General features: G+C 45.5%; 1 protein-coding gene across 6 annotated transcripts in view; it reads right to left on the bottom strand.

Moving 5' to 3' along the window:
• The window catches only part of MTMR4 (myotubularin related protein 4), a 111,195-nt gene that overhangs the window by 26,406 nt on the left and 71,834 nt on the right, over positions 1 to 12,955 (bottom strand). The gene's annotated exons all lie outside the window — the stretch shown is intronic.

The raw sequence follows: 12,955 nt of genomic DNA, 5'->3' as shown, positions 1-12,955 counted from the left end.
TCCAGCACCATCAGAGAGCACACCTGCTTGAGGAGCAGTATCTTGTGGGAGCGGTCCCCAAAGTTGACACACCCTGTGGCCCATATTCACCATAGTGATATTATTATGATATGATCATGATACATCTTGTATGAAATAGGTCATGTGAGGTGTCAGTGGACAAGTTATGGTTTGCTGAATAGGATCTCCTATTAGTATGCATGTATCATTTTTGTACCTGGAGTTTTGAATATTGACTATGGATCTCTATTTCAAATGTGCTTACTCCTGGCTAACTCCCTGTCATGGAGTTCCCGGGCAGTGCTCTGGAACTGCTCCCCACAAAGCCAGTCAGGACTTTAGAGAGCCTCCTCTCCCTTGGAGCATTCAGCATATGCCCCTCCATGCACTTCCCACAGCTAGCCTGCCCCGGCAGGGTCCTGGGAAAGCCAGAGGGTCCTGCACCCCCACTTCACAGTCAGACGTGACTCTTAGCCAGCCAGTAAAACAGAGGTTTATTTATATGACAGGAACACAGTCCAAAACAGGTCTTGCCGGTACAGACAACAGGACCCCTCTTTAGTTAGGTCCATCTGGGGCCCCCAGGGAGGCCTCAGCCCCATTGGGAAGCCCAAGCCCCATCGGGTCATCCCTCTCCATTTCCCAGTCAGCTCCAAACTGAAAACTCCCGCCAGCCTCTTACTCAGCCTCCCCCCGGCTCTTCCCCCAGCCTTTGTGTCTTTTGTTCAGTGTCCCGGCCAGAGGTGTTACCTGGCCTCCAGCCCCCCTCCCTGGTTCTCATGTTACATGCTCAGGTATCCTCCCTTCCCCAGTGCAGGCCATCCCAACTCCCCTGCAACCTTCCCAGGTCAATACTCCCCACTCAGCATTCACATAACACAGCCAGAACATTCCCACAAGTCAGTTTACATCCAGTCTAGCCAGCACATTGTGAAGGGACAACACAAGATAATAGCCCAGCAGTGAAAACAATGGGCTATGGGAAAAGATTATCCTCACCGAATGGTCTTTCCTGTGAATGTCCTAGTCATAATATGGGTAATGGTCCGTGCCATGATCCATCAAAGCATGCAAATACATGTGACTAAATCATGTGATATTGGACGTCGTCTTGTGCCTGTAGTTTTCCACAAACTGTATGAGGGACTTTGCTGGGAACAATAAAGTTCCCTCCACGAAGAAACTATAAGAGAGGAAGTGACATCGTCACTTGGCCTCACTCCCCCTACAACACAACACCTGGAAACACCTTGGGAAGAAAAAGCACTGAACTGGGGAAGGGGGTTCCCAGGCAGGAAAGAAGGAAACCCTGCCTATGTATGGAAGATTGGTGGACTGTTTGTACCCATCAGGGTGAAACACTGCTTAATCTAGTGTATAGAATGTATATTGCAATTTTATTTATTTCTTAGGTAACCAACTTTGATCTGTACGCTATGACTTAGAATCACTTAAAATCTATCTTTCTGTAGTTAATAACTTTGTTTTATATTTCTCACCTAAAACAATATGCTGCTTGAAGTGCATGGGAAATCTACTCAGTTAACAAAAATTGGTGCATGTCCTTTCCACACTGAGGGAGGGGCGGACTAGGTAATCATCTTATATTGGTCAGGCTTTTGTATCAGGGCAGGACAGTACAGTTCAGGGGTGCAAGGTTGGGGAGCTGTGGGGAATTGGCTGAAGCCAATTGTTAGTTCATGAATGGCTAAGAAGCATTCCTGTAACTGCAGCTGGGTGTGTCTCTGCCTATGTACGTGTGTGACTGCAGGACCAGGAGAGGTTTGCAGCTTGTCGCAGTCCCACAGTGTGAGAGGGGGCCCAGATTGCTATGCCAGAGGGTTCAGCGCTACCCCAGTTCCAGGTTGCACCCCGGGAACGCCTATCACATACTGCAACAATGTCTTAGCCACCAAGCAGCCTTTGGTGATAAATGACTGAAATTCCTCCCTCGAGGCTTTGGGCAGCTGATCCACAAACCCCAACACAGCCATCCAGTTCACAAAGTTGTATTTGGACAGCAATCTCTGCTGGTTAGCAATGCGCATCTGCAACGAAGAGCAGGTGTAAATCTTCCTACTCCTCAAGTCCAGCCATTTAGAGTCCTCATCCTTCGGAGTGGACTTAAATCTGCCCTGCCAGGCTCTATTGTTCACTGTGGCTATGACTAGTTAGTCTGGAACTGGATGTGAGTAAAAATCTCAAATCCCTGCAACAGAACCATGAGGCATTTCTCCATGTGCTTTCTTGAAAGTCGACGTGCTACAGAGAACCGTAGCAGGCTCTAGGAGCACATCGTTAATAATGAGGGCAACTCTCCTGGGGAAGGCAGCTGCAGGATAGCCAACAACTTATGGGTATTCTCCTGCAGGAATTCCGCTTGAAGCAGCCACGCACTGCAAAAGGTTCTGGTATGCCTTGAAATCTTCCAGTACCGAAGGAGAGGAAGAGCCAGGCACCGCACAATCGTCCAGGGATGAAGATGAAGCAGTAACGATGCCAGAGCTAGATATTTCTCCAAGACTGATGGATCTGGGTGGGACAACTCTGGAGACTCTGCGAGTGGAATATTCACTGTTGCCTGGGCCTGCAGGGGATCGACGGTCACAGCTGCAGGCCTGCTCAGTGGTCTCGCCTTACAGCGAGATGAGGAGTGGGACCTCTGCAACTAAGGAGCAACTCACAGATCCCCTGCAGGCCACTGGTATAGAGAGGGCTCTGGTGGCCAGTAGGATCCAGGCCAGGAGCCCCTGTCCTGACTGCAAGATAAGCGCCAATCCTGGTACCCATAGTGCTCCGTGGGTGCCCCCCCAATGTGGGTCAAGTGATAGAGAATGAGGGGAGAGATCTTGACCTGGACACTGAGAAGTCCCAGGCTTTAGGGGATAAAGATAGAGCCAGTCCAGAGGGTGTAAGCAACCGATCTGACTCATCCATAGCTCAGAATGAAGAGGGAAATGACACCAACAGGGGGAACAGTACTGCCAGCACCAAGTACACCTCCGACGTTTCCAGTGCCGAAAGAGATGTCGACCTCAAAGTCAGCCTCAGTACCAAGATGACTAATGGCTCCGAAGTGGAGGGCAGTGAATGCCACCATGCTTTCACTGGTGGCACTGACAGCAGGGGTGCTGAAGAAGCTCCTGGTGGCAAGGACATCTCTTGTGCCAAGGCCAACTCCACTTCCACTGATCGTGAAAGGGAAGCTTCAGGGTGTGGTGCTGACAGACCCATAGGTTTGGGGCCTGCTCACCCAACAGGGATATAAACAACGCAGTCCTGGCAAAGTCCTGGACCAAGGGAGAGATCGGGAAAGGGCAGAGGAGGCCTGTTGCTGCTGGATATGCTGCCAACACAGAAACAGCTAGTGCCAGCAATGCCCTCATTGGTACTGGAGTCAACAGACACCCCGGGGCCTGAACCAGAGTTGACGGTATGGGGTATCTGACCTCCCTGTGCGGTACCTGGGAGCACTTGATGGGACCTGCTCCAGCCTACACATCAGCATTCACACTGTGCCGGTCTGTGCTCCTTCTGGAGTAGGTAGATGAGTCCCCCAGGACCTGAAGCTATCTCGCTTGGTTTTATGCCTCAGTACGCTTGACGGAGAGCAACTCCCCTGCTCTTCAGAGGCGCCAGCTCCAGGACACAAAGCAGCTGCACACTCAGAATCCAGCACAGGCCTCAGTTCAAAAGCAGGCCGACTGGCTTGTTCAAGCAGGTGCTGCTTCAGACAAAGACCTCTTGTCAATTGAGTCTGTTTCGTGAAAGATTTGCAAATCGAACACACTCCTTGCCATGAGCTTTACCTGAGCCCAGCAAGCACCACGTGTGGAGATCGTTGTGTGCGGGGATCGCTCCCCCACACAATGGACAATGCTTAAACCCTGGTGAGGGTGTCACCAGGGAAATACTTAAACGAAATCTAACCCTAAATCAAACACACACTATACTCAGGTATTAATTAACCATATACAACTGGAAAAGTCACCAAGAAATAGAGAGACTGTGACGTTAAAAACCACACAGAGCTCCACCTCCAGCCACAGGCAGTAAGAAAGAACGAAGTGGGGTCAGCACGTCATTGCCTCATATAGCCAGAAGAGGGTCTACGGCTGCAAGGCACGAGCGTCACTCTTCTACAGGTACTGCTAGGCAAAATGCTCTGGCTTCATGCACTGGGCACACACACACACCTAAGTGGGATGCACGGCTACATCTACTCAAAGAAGAAACTTTATTTGTTTTGTCTTGCTAAAGATGATATTTTTATATAAAACACCAGAGTTACCAGTAAGAAGTAAGTTTTGCCTATATTCAGACAACACCAATTTAGTGTGTGGGATAGTTCAGAGCACAGATTATCTAGAAAACCTATAGTGAGTGGGATGATATATGCAGGTGATTGAAGGGTCTGGTAGACATGGAGCTGCTATACAATAATTTTATGAATACTTTGTGACCTAGTTAATGAGACAGACTGTTATAACTATATTAAGTTAGTGGAATGTTTATTATACCCCTCTATGGCTTCAAATGAATAGGGGCTCCCAGACAAGAGCAATGGCTGCCAGATAAGAACATCCCAGTATGCTCTTGAATAGGGGTGGGCAAACTTTTTGGCTTGAGGGCCACATCTGGGAACAGAAATTGTATGGTGGGCCATGAATGCTCACAAAATTGGGGTTGGAGTGCAGGTTCTGGTTGGGGGTGCAGACTCCAGGGTAGGGCCAGAAACAAGTTCAGGGTGCAGAAGTGGGCTCCGGGCTTGGGTGAGGAGTTGGATGTGGGGGTGAGGGCTCCAGCTGGGGGTGCAGGTTCTAGGGTGGGGCTGAGATGATGAGTTTGGGGGTAGAAGGGTGCTCCAGGTTGGGGTTCAGAGGACGAGAGGGGGATCAGAGCTGGGGCAGGGGGTTGAGGCATGGGGAGAGGCTTGAGATGCGGGCTCCAGGCAGCACTTACCTCAAGCAGCTCCTGGAAGCAGCAGCATGTCCCTTCTCCAGCTCCTATGTGGAGGTGCAGCCAGGCGGCTCTGCGCACTGCCCCATCCACGGGCACTGTCCCTGCAGCTCCCACTGGCTGCAGTTCCTGGCCAATGGGAGCTTCAGGGACAGCACTTGAGATGGGGGCAACATGCAGAGCAGAGGTCCCTGGCTGCCCCTACGCGTAGGAGCCAGAGGGGGGCCATGCCACCGCTTCTGGGAGCCGGGTGGCATGGCCCCCAACCCCGCTCCCCCGCTGGAGCACTGGAAGGGGGCCACATGGAGTGGCTCCTGACCCTGCTCCCCAGCTGGAGGGCCAGAGTGGGGCCATGCAACTGCTACCGGGAGCCATGTGGAGCGGCCCCAACACTGCTCACCAGCTGGAGCACTGGAGTGGGGCAAGCCCCAGCCCCCTCTCCCCAGTGGGAGCTTGAGGGCCGGATCTGCCCGTGGGTCATAGTTTATCCACTCCTGCTCTTGAAAGACAAAGGGCAAAGTTCTTAGCTTCAAGGAACCTACATCCTGTCTCCAACAATTTGCAAGCCTAGTTTTGCCAGTGCTGGGAGCTAACAGATCAAAGACTATAAACAGTTTAGAAGTAACTTGATTCCTATAAAAGCAGTGATCAAAAGACTGAGCAGCATTTAAAGACACTCCCTGAAAGAGCAAGAAGGAACTAGTTTGTGAGTTAGCAGAACAGATTATGCCACCGAGAGCCTAGAAGGTCTTAGATAGAGCTGGGAGGGAAACAGTTTTCCCGTCCCATGAAACTTTTTGAGATTTCAAGATTTCTCCCTTTCGAAGGAGAGAGAAAGAGCCAAGAATAGCCAGTATCCTAGCAGTCAGGGCACTCACCTGAAATGCAGGAGACTCCAACCCAGGGGAGTGTCCTGACAACCAGGCCACTTGCTATTCTGGGCACTCACTCTCCCTCCCTCCCCATAAAAGAGTTTGTTTTGATTGACTGACATTTCCCCTTTTTAACATTGTATTTATTAACAGATCCATTCTTTTATAACAAATCACATTAAACTTGCTTTACACCAGGGGCTGGCACACATGCCATAGGTTGCCTAAGGCGGCACGCGAGCTAATTTTCAGTGGCACTGAGGGGCTCTGCATTTTAATGTAATTTAAAATGAAGCTTCTTAAACATTTTTTAAACCTTAGTTACTTTACAAACAACAATAGTTTAGTTATATATTATAGACTTATAGAAAGAGACCTTCTAAAAATGTTAAAACGTATTACTGGCATGGGAAACCTTAAATTAGAGTGAATAAATGAAGACTTGGCACACCACTTCTGAAAGGTTGCCAACCCGCTTTACACCTTAAAACAGCAATAAGCTTAGTATAAACACAAACACACAGTTATAAACTGTCCTATGGGAAGTCCCTGAAGCTGTACTGATGAGACCTGCTACCAGTCACTTTCTCCTCCTTTATGGTAGTGATCACATATTGTGACTGCTGCTTTTCTATTCTGTGTCTTCCTCTTCTGTCTTGTCAGTTGACCATGTTGGTTAAAGTCCTTCATTATCTCATGTTTAGATCCAAATGTCTGTTTTTCTTACATTTAGATGTGTAACCTGTTTGTTAGTTGTCCTATCAAAATCTTTACACAATATTTAGCTTTGTTCCTATTTCCTCCTATCTATTTTCCTTATTTTAATATCTTAATTCTAAGTTTAATTGTGACTGTTGTTGAAGGGGTTTCTCCCTCTCTCAGTATTCAAACAGAAGAAGTTCTCAAACTCCCAGTTTGATGGCCAATGATGACCCTCTTCCAGCAAACTTCAAAAACTTCCACCATCCTTCTTAGTCCTTATCTTTTTGTCTTCTCCCCTGCAGAACTGACTTAACCAGTCAGCTTTTCTAGTGCCAGAGTTTCCCACATCTTTTTTATACCAGCCAATAGTTTTAAGAGAATCACTCCTCTTCTATCACCTTGCTATAGTAATTCCAGCAGCAACTACAAAAGAATGATCAGTTCTTTATGACTTTTAGAAGACAAGAGTTTTCAGGACAATTGAATACAAATACTAAGGGGGTTATATGACAGCTGACACCCTGTTATCTCCCTTATGGAGTATTCAGTGGCTTTCCAAAAGGTCTTAATTTTGGAGCATATCCACTACACACAGAAATCCTCCCGTTTCATATGTTCTCCCATTCCTCAATTTTTGTGCCTATGTCTACTTCAATTTTCCTTCTTCTCATGAAATCTAGTTACACCTCTACCCCAATATAACGCTGTCCTTGGGAGCCAAAAAATCTTACTGTATTATATCAAACTTTTTTGATCCACCAGAGTGTGCAGTCCCGCCCCTCCAGAGCACTGCTTTACCGCATTATATCCAAATTCGTGTTATATCGGGTCACGTTATATCGGGGTAGAGGTGTATTTCCTCCACGTAAGTTAGAAATTGTTTTGTAGTGGAAAGTAAGCATTTATGTTTCATGGATGTAGGGAGTACTTTTTCAAATTCTGTCAATTTTCTGCATAGGTTTTCTTTTTTGTGGGGATGGACTGAAAAATCCCTCCATTGTAGTTACTGATATACTGCAATTTTGGGGTCTTTTGAGAGTTACTTTATTTCTTCAAGTGATCTATTGTCTCTGAACAGTTGGCTGAATTTTGATATACCTATAAGTTCCCAAATGTCAAAACTTTCCAGGCTGTTATCGGGGTTAAATTCTACATTATCTACTATGGACATTGGCTGTGATGGATACGAGTTCTGCTTTCTAAATAAATTATCCCAAGTTTCTACTGTTGCTGTCATAAAGAAAAAAAAAAAAAAAGAAGTTGTTGTATGTTGATTTTGACCTACAGGTTTTCTTTATCCAGGGGATCACGTGGAGTTTGACTGTACAACAAGAAACTTCTTGTATCTCTACCCAGTACTTATTAGGGTTTGGTATTATCCAGTGCCTCAGGTTTCTGATCTGACTAGCTTGGAAATTGTGCTTGATGTTTGGTAAAGCCAAGCCTCCATTTTGCCATGACCTTTATAAAGTAGGTTGCTTAACTCTGGATTTCTTATTTTCCCAAATGAATTTATTTATCATAAATTGCCATTGACCTATAAGGCTTCCTGGAACTCAAATGGGAAGTATTTGGAAAAGGAAGTTAATTCAGTGCAAGACATTCATTTAGCTGTTACAATTTTGACTAACACAAAATTTCATATTTTGACCAATTTCCAGATGTTTTGATTTTCTTAACGAAAGGACTTTCATTAATATTACATAAATCTTAACATCTTTCAGAAATGTGTGTTCCCAGGCATCTTATTGAAGTCATACCCATTTATATTTAGCTTTTCTTTCTGTAGATCTGAGCTCACACCTATATCCAGGAGTTCTGATGTGTGGTGTTTATTTTAAATTCTGACTCTTCACCAAATTTTAAGATTTCTTTTGCAATTCTAGTAGTTTGTGAGAGCTGGATTCATAACAAATGCCACAACGTTGTCCACATACAAGCCTAATTTGTGTTCCCTGTTTCCTACTGTAATTCCACTTATATTAGGATTATTTCTGACTGACTGAACAAATGACCCCATTACTATGTCAAAAAGAAGAGGTGATAGTTGGCTTCCCTGGCAAATGCCTCTAAAAAGCAGCTTTTTTCTGACAGATACCCATTTGCATTTATAGTAGCATACAGGTTGGAATACAAAACAAAAATCCAACTTTGAAATTTAGGGCCTAAAGAATTGACATTTTTCAACAAAAACATTTTGGAGTAAAATTCCCAACCAGGTCTAGTGCTGGGGTGTCTATAAGAAGCTTAGACCTATCAGGATCCCATGGGGAAGATGGATAGACACCTGGTAAGCTAGACATGCACACAGTCTGCTTATCGTTTTAAGACCTCTTTTCTTTTTAATGCTTTGGATCTAAATAAATGATACTTGGCTTTAAAGGAGGCCATCTGGCCAGTGTGTACCCTGCCATTGCTCCCAGAGGGAACGGAACTGGAGGTACTGAACCAGAGTCAAGCCTGTGAGATGATCAAAGTTAGTGACAGGGCACTGCAGCCCCTGGGCCTGGTCTGAGAGCAGGAGACTTGCGATTCCACCCTAGAGAGGTGATGGCCTCAGACGTGAGGTGTGTGCTCACAGAGACCAGGGTGGGCCAGTCTTTTAGAACAGTAATTGTGACAGAAGAGAGCACCAAAGCCCTGCAAAGCAGTTCTGATTTACACAGGCACCAGTGAGGGGATGGGTGAAACAAATAGCAAATTCTAGAGAATGACGCCATAGAAATTGTATTCCTGTACTAATCTAACTGAAAGGTCTTGGGCAAAGTCGTGGATATTGTCACAAGGTGACAGCAGATGACAAAGTCACACCAGTAGTCCAAAAGCTATGGCCCGCTCCATACCTAGGACACAAGTTGTGAACCAGGGTCTGGCTAAGATGCTGGCTGATAAAATTACTGAGAAGTAAATAAAGGTGTGAGTGGAGTGCCTCACCTGTACCTAGAGTGGATTAATAGTTTCAAAAGTTTTTGACAAACTCGATGCTAAGAAAGACTTTTGGCATCATCCCCTTAATTCAGAAAGCTGCACTGTGGTGGTTACAAATATTGTAGAGTTCCTCTGGGACTTCCAAGGGTCCAGGCTTACCAAAAGGCCAGGGATTCAGTATTGGGTCATTCATCTCAAACTGTCTATCAGTAAAGATAGCCTCATCATCCATATACCAATGAGAAACAGCTGGAGAAAAGATGGAGGGAAGTGTGTGTTTGGTTTCAAGAAACGGGATTTTGGCTCACTAGAAATACATGTTGTTTTCGGTTTAATGAAATACAGCTATCAGTTGCAGCAGATGGCAGTAAGCCTGGCACAAAGAAAGCAGAAGTTCTTCTTAAACCTCCAAGGCTATTATTATTGTTGTTTATTATTTGTATTAGCAGAGCGCTCCAGAGCCCTAGTCATGGACCGGATCCTATTCTGCTACAAATACAGAACAAAAAGACCATCTTTTACATCCTGACTAGGGGTGCTTGAGCAATGTGTACAGTAGGGGTGCTGAGAGCCATTGAACCAAACTGTAAACCCTGTATATAATGGAAACCACTTCAAGCCAGGGGGTGTGGTAGCACCCCCCACACTCCTAGTTCCAGCACCTATGATTCTGATGCCCCAATATTCACCACTGTCATATAACTAGGATTTGTCTTATAGAAAGTATGACTTGTGAGGTGTCATTTGAGTCTTGATCTGCTAGACAGTAACATCTTGCTAGATTATGTGCGCTAATATTGTATGTGAAGTTATGAATTTTGGCTCCGTATGTGTTACTGAAACATGTTCCGAAGTTGAAAACACCTACAAGCAGCCTTTCAAGAACAACAGTAAAAAGGCCAAACAAACAATGTTAATGGCTTATTGAGGAAATGCACACAAGCACAAGGATTACCCCAGGAACTGTACAACAGAAACCTCTCAGAGACAGCCCCACACAACAGGAACGGACTGACCCAGGTCATAGCAAAAGAGCTTTCCAGTAAGTGGGGAGAAGATATAAAAGGGGGAAAATGACATTATGGGGAACCTCACTCTGCCTACAACAACATACCTGGAAACACCTGCGGGGCAAGGATTGAACTATGGGAAGTGATGGTTCCAAACTAGAAGGATCTTTAGTCTGTGTATGAAAACCTGGGAGAGCCCAGGCAACTTGTGCCTTAGGAGTCTGCCAGCCTGTTAATCACTCAAGGTGAGAATCTGCTAATTTATATCCTACCTATCTAGTGTATTACGCTCAGTTTGCGGTTTTTGTTTAATTACTAAGGTAACCTGCTTTGATCAGCTCACTATCACTTATAGTCACTTAAAATCTACCTCTTGTACTTAAACTTGTTTTCATTTTAAATTCAGTTTGTGGAATTCATAACGAGGGACGGGGGGAGGGATTTGCAGATCTCCCTCCACAATGAGGGAGGTGGCGAATTTCAGTGAGCTTACGCTGTACAGGTCTCTGTGCAGCGCAAGACGAGACAATTTTGCGTTTGCACCCAGAGGGGGAGTGCACTTGAGTACTAGGCAACTCTGTAGCTGAAGCCTTCCCAGGCACAGCTGATCTCAGTGTCTGTCTGCACTGGGTGTGTCCCTACCTGGGTGTGTGATGGACGAGGTTTGGGGGCCTGGCTCAGCAGGACAGGGTAAGGGAGTCCAGGCTGGAGGAACAGGCGGGCTCAGTGGTACCCCAGAATATCAGGTGGCACCCCGGAACGGGGAGCAACCCATCACGCAATCCCTGCCCCCAAAAGGGACAATCTAAGCACAAGACAGGAGACACCAGAGGGATACAGACAGACTGATGGGGCAGTACAAAGAAACTATGAGACACAGAAAATGAGACTAAAGAACGCAGGAGAGTTGTGCATTCTTTTATGGGAACCTGAAACATTTTTATTCCAAATGATCTGAACACTTCAGAGCTTACAGCTGATCAGAAAAGAAGCGGTACGGATGGGGAATTCTCAAACAGAAACAGCTTTGCAATATTCCAAAAGGCTTTAATGAAGAAGCATGCCTATCACCTTTTAAACTGGATACATCAGCATTTGTTGCAACTTATGCTACCTCTAAAAAAAAAAAAAAAAAAAAAAAAAAAAAGGGAGTACTTGTGTTCACCTTAGAGAACTAACCAAGGACTCTTCGTCTCTTTTTCTGCTACGACTAACATGGCTACCACTCTGAAAAACCTGTTACCTCTGAGCTTGGAAAAAGCGAGACTAAGGGGGGATAGAGAGGTATATAAAATCATGAGTGATGTGGCAGAAAGTGGTAAGTTAATTTATATTATTATATATATAGAGAATAATGAATTAACCAGGCAGCAGGTTTAGAATAAGGATATAATATATATATAGAGCACAGTCAACTTTGTGGAACTCCTTGCTGAGGAGTTGTGAAGGTTAGGACTATAACAAGCGTTTAAAAGGAACTGAATAAATTCATAGACTTAAGGTCAGAAGGGACATCTATGTATCAATCTAATCTGACCTCTACACAATGCAGAGAGATATTCACCACACTCCTGTAACAAACCGCTAAACCTATGACTGATATACTGAAGTCTAGATTGTGTTTGAAGACCTCAACGCTGCAGAGATCCTCCAGCAAGTGATTCCGTAGACCCATCGCTGGCAGAGAGAAGGCGGCCCCGATATAAAACAGGGCCTCTGCAATCTGCCCTGGAGGAAAATTCCTTCCAGACCCATATGCTCGCCTTAACCCGCCATGAAACAAATGGCGACAAGTGGAAGCCACAGCAGTGAAACCCGCGAAGGTCGGCACCGAGTGCGGCAAGATGCCAAGAAGGAATATCTCTAAGTACTCAGATGCGGGCACCAATCTACATCACCATCACGAGACCATGGGACAATATTTACCGTGCGTATAAGTCAAGAGAATCACATTGCTAAATTAATTGCCAAATTAGGTCTGCTATGCCATCGGACAGCACACCCCTCCATAAACTTATCAAGGCTTAGTACCTTTACAAGCCAGATATGTCTTTTGCCCCCACTACTTCCCCTTGGAAGGCTGTTTCCAGAACTTCATCCTCTAATGGTGGTGAGAAACCTTGTCTAATTCAAGTCTAACTTCCTAGTGTGCGCGAGTTTATAATCGCATGATTGTGTCTTTCGTGATCCACATTGGGTAGCTAAGCGGTTAATACATTCCTCTCTCCTCCTGATGTTAAATCTGGGACATACTTATAACGAGCAAAATACCCCTCTCAACTTCTTTTTGGTTAGGCCTAAATAAGCCAAGTTCTTTGAGTTCCTTTCATAAGACGGTTCTTCCATTCCCTCAGATCATCCTAGTAGCCCTTCTCTATACCTGTTCCAGTTTGAATTCATCCTTCTTAAACATGGGAGACCAGAACTGCACACAGTATTCCAGATGAGGTCTCACCACTCATGGTGATTAAGTCCATAAATGGC

Source organism: Chelonoidis abingdonii, chromosome 20, assembly GCF_003597395.2.
Source record: "Chelonoidis abingdonii isolate Lonesome George chromosome 20, CheloAbing_2.0, whole genome shotgun sequence".
In the NCBI taxonomy this organism is placed as follows: domain Eukaryota; kingdom Metazoa; phylum Chordata; order Testudines; family Testudinidae; genus Chelonoidis; species Chelonoidis abingdonii.
Note: the sequence above shows the minus strand (reverse complement) of the source record. Positions and strands in the feature narration are given on the sequence as shown.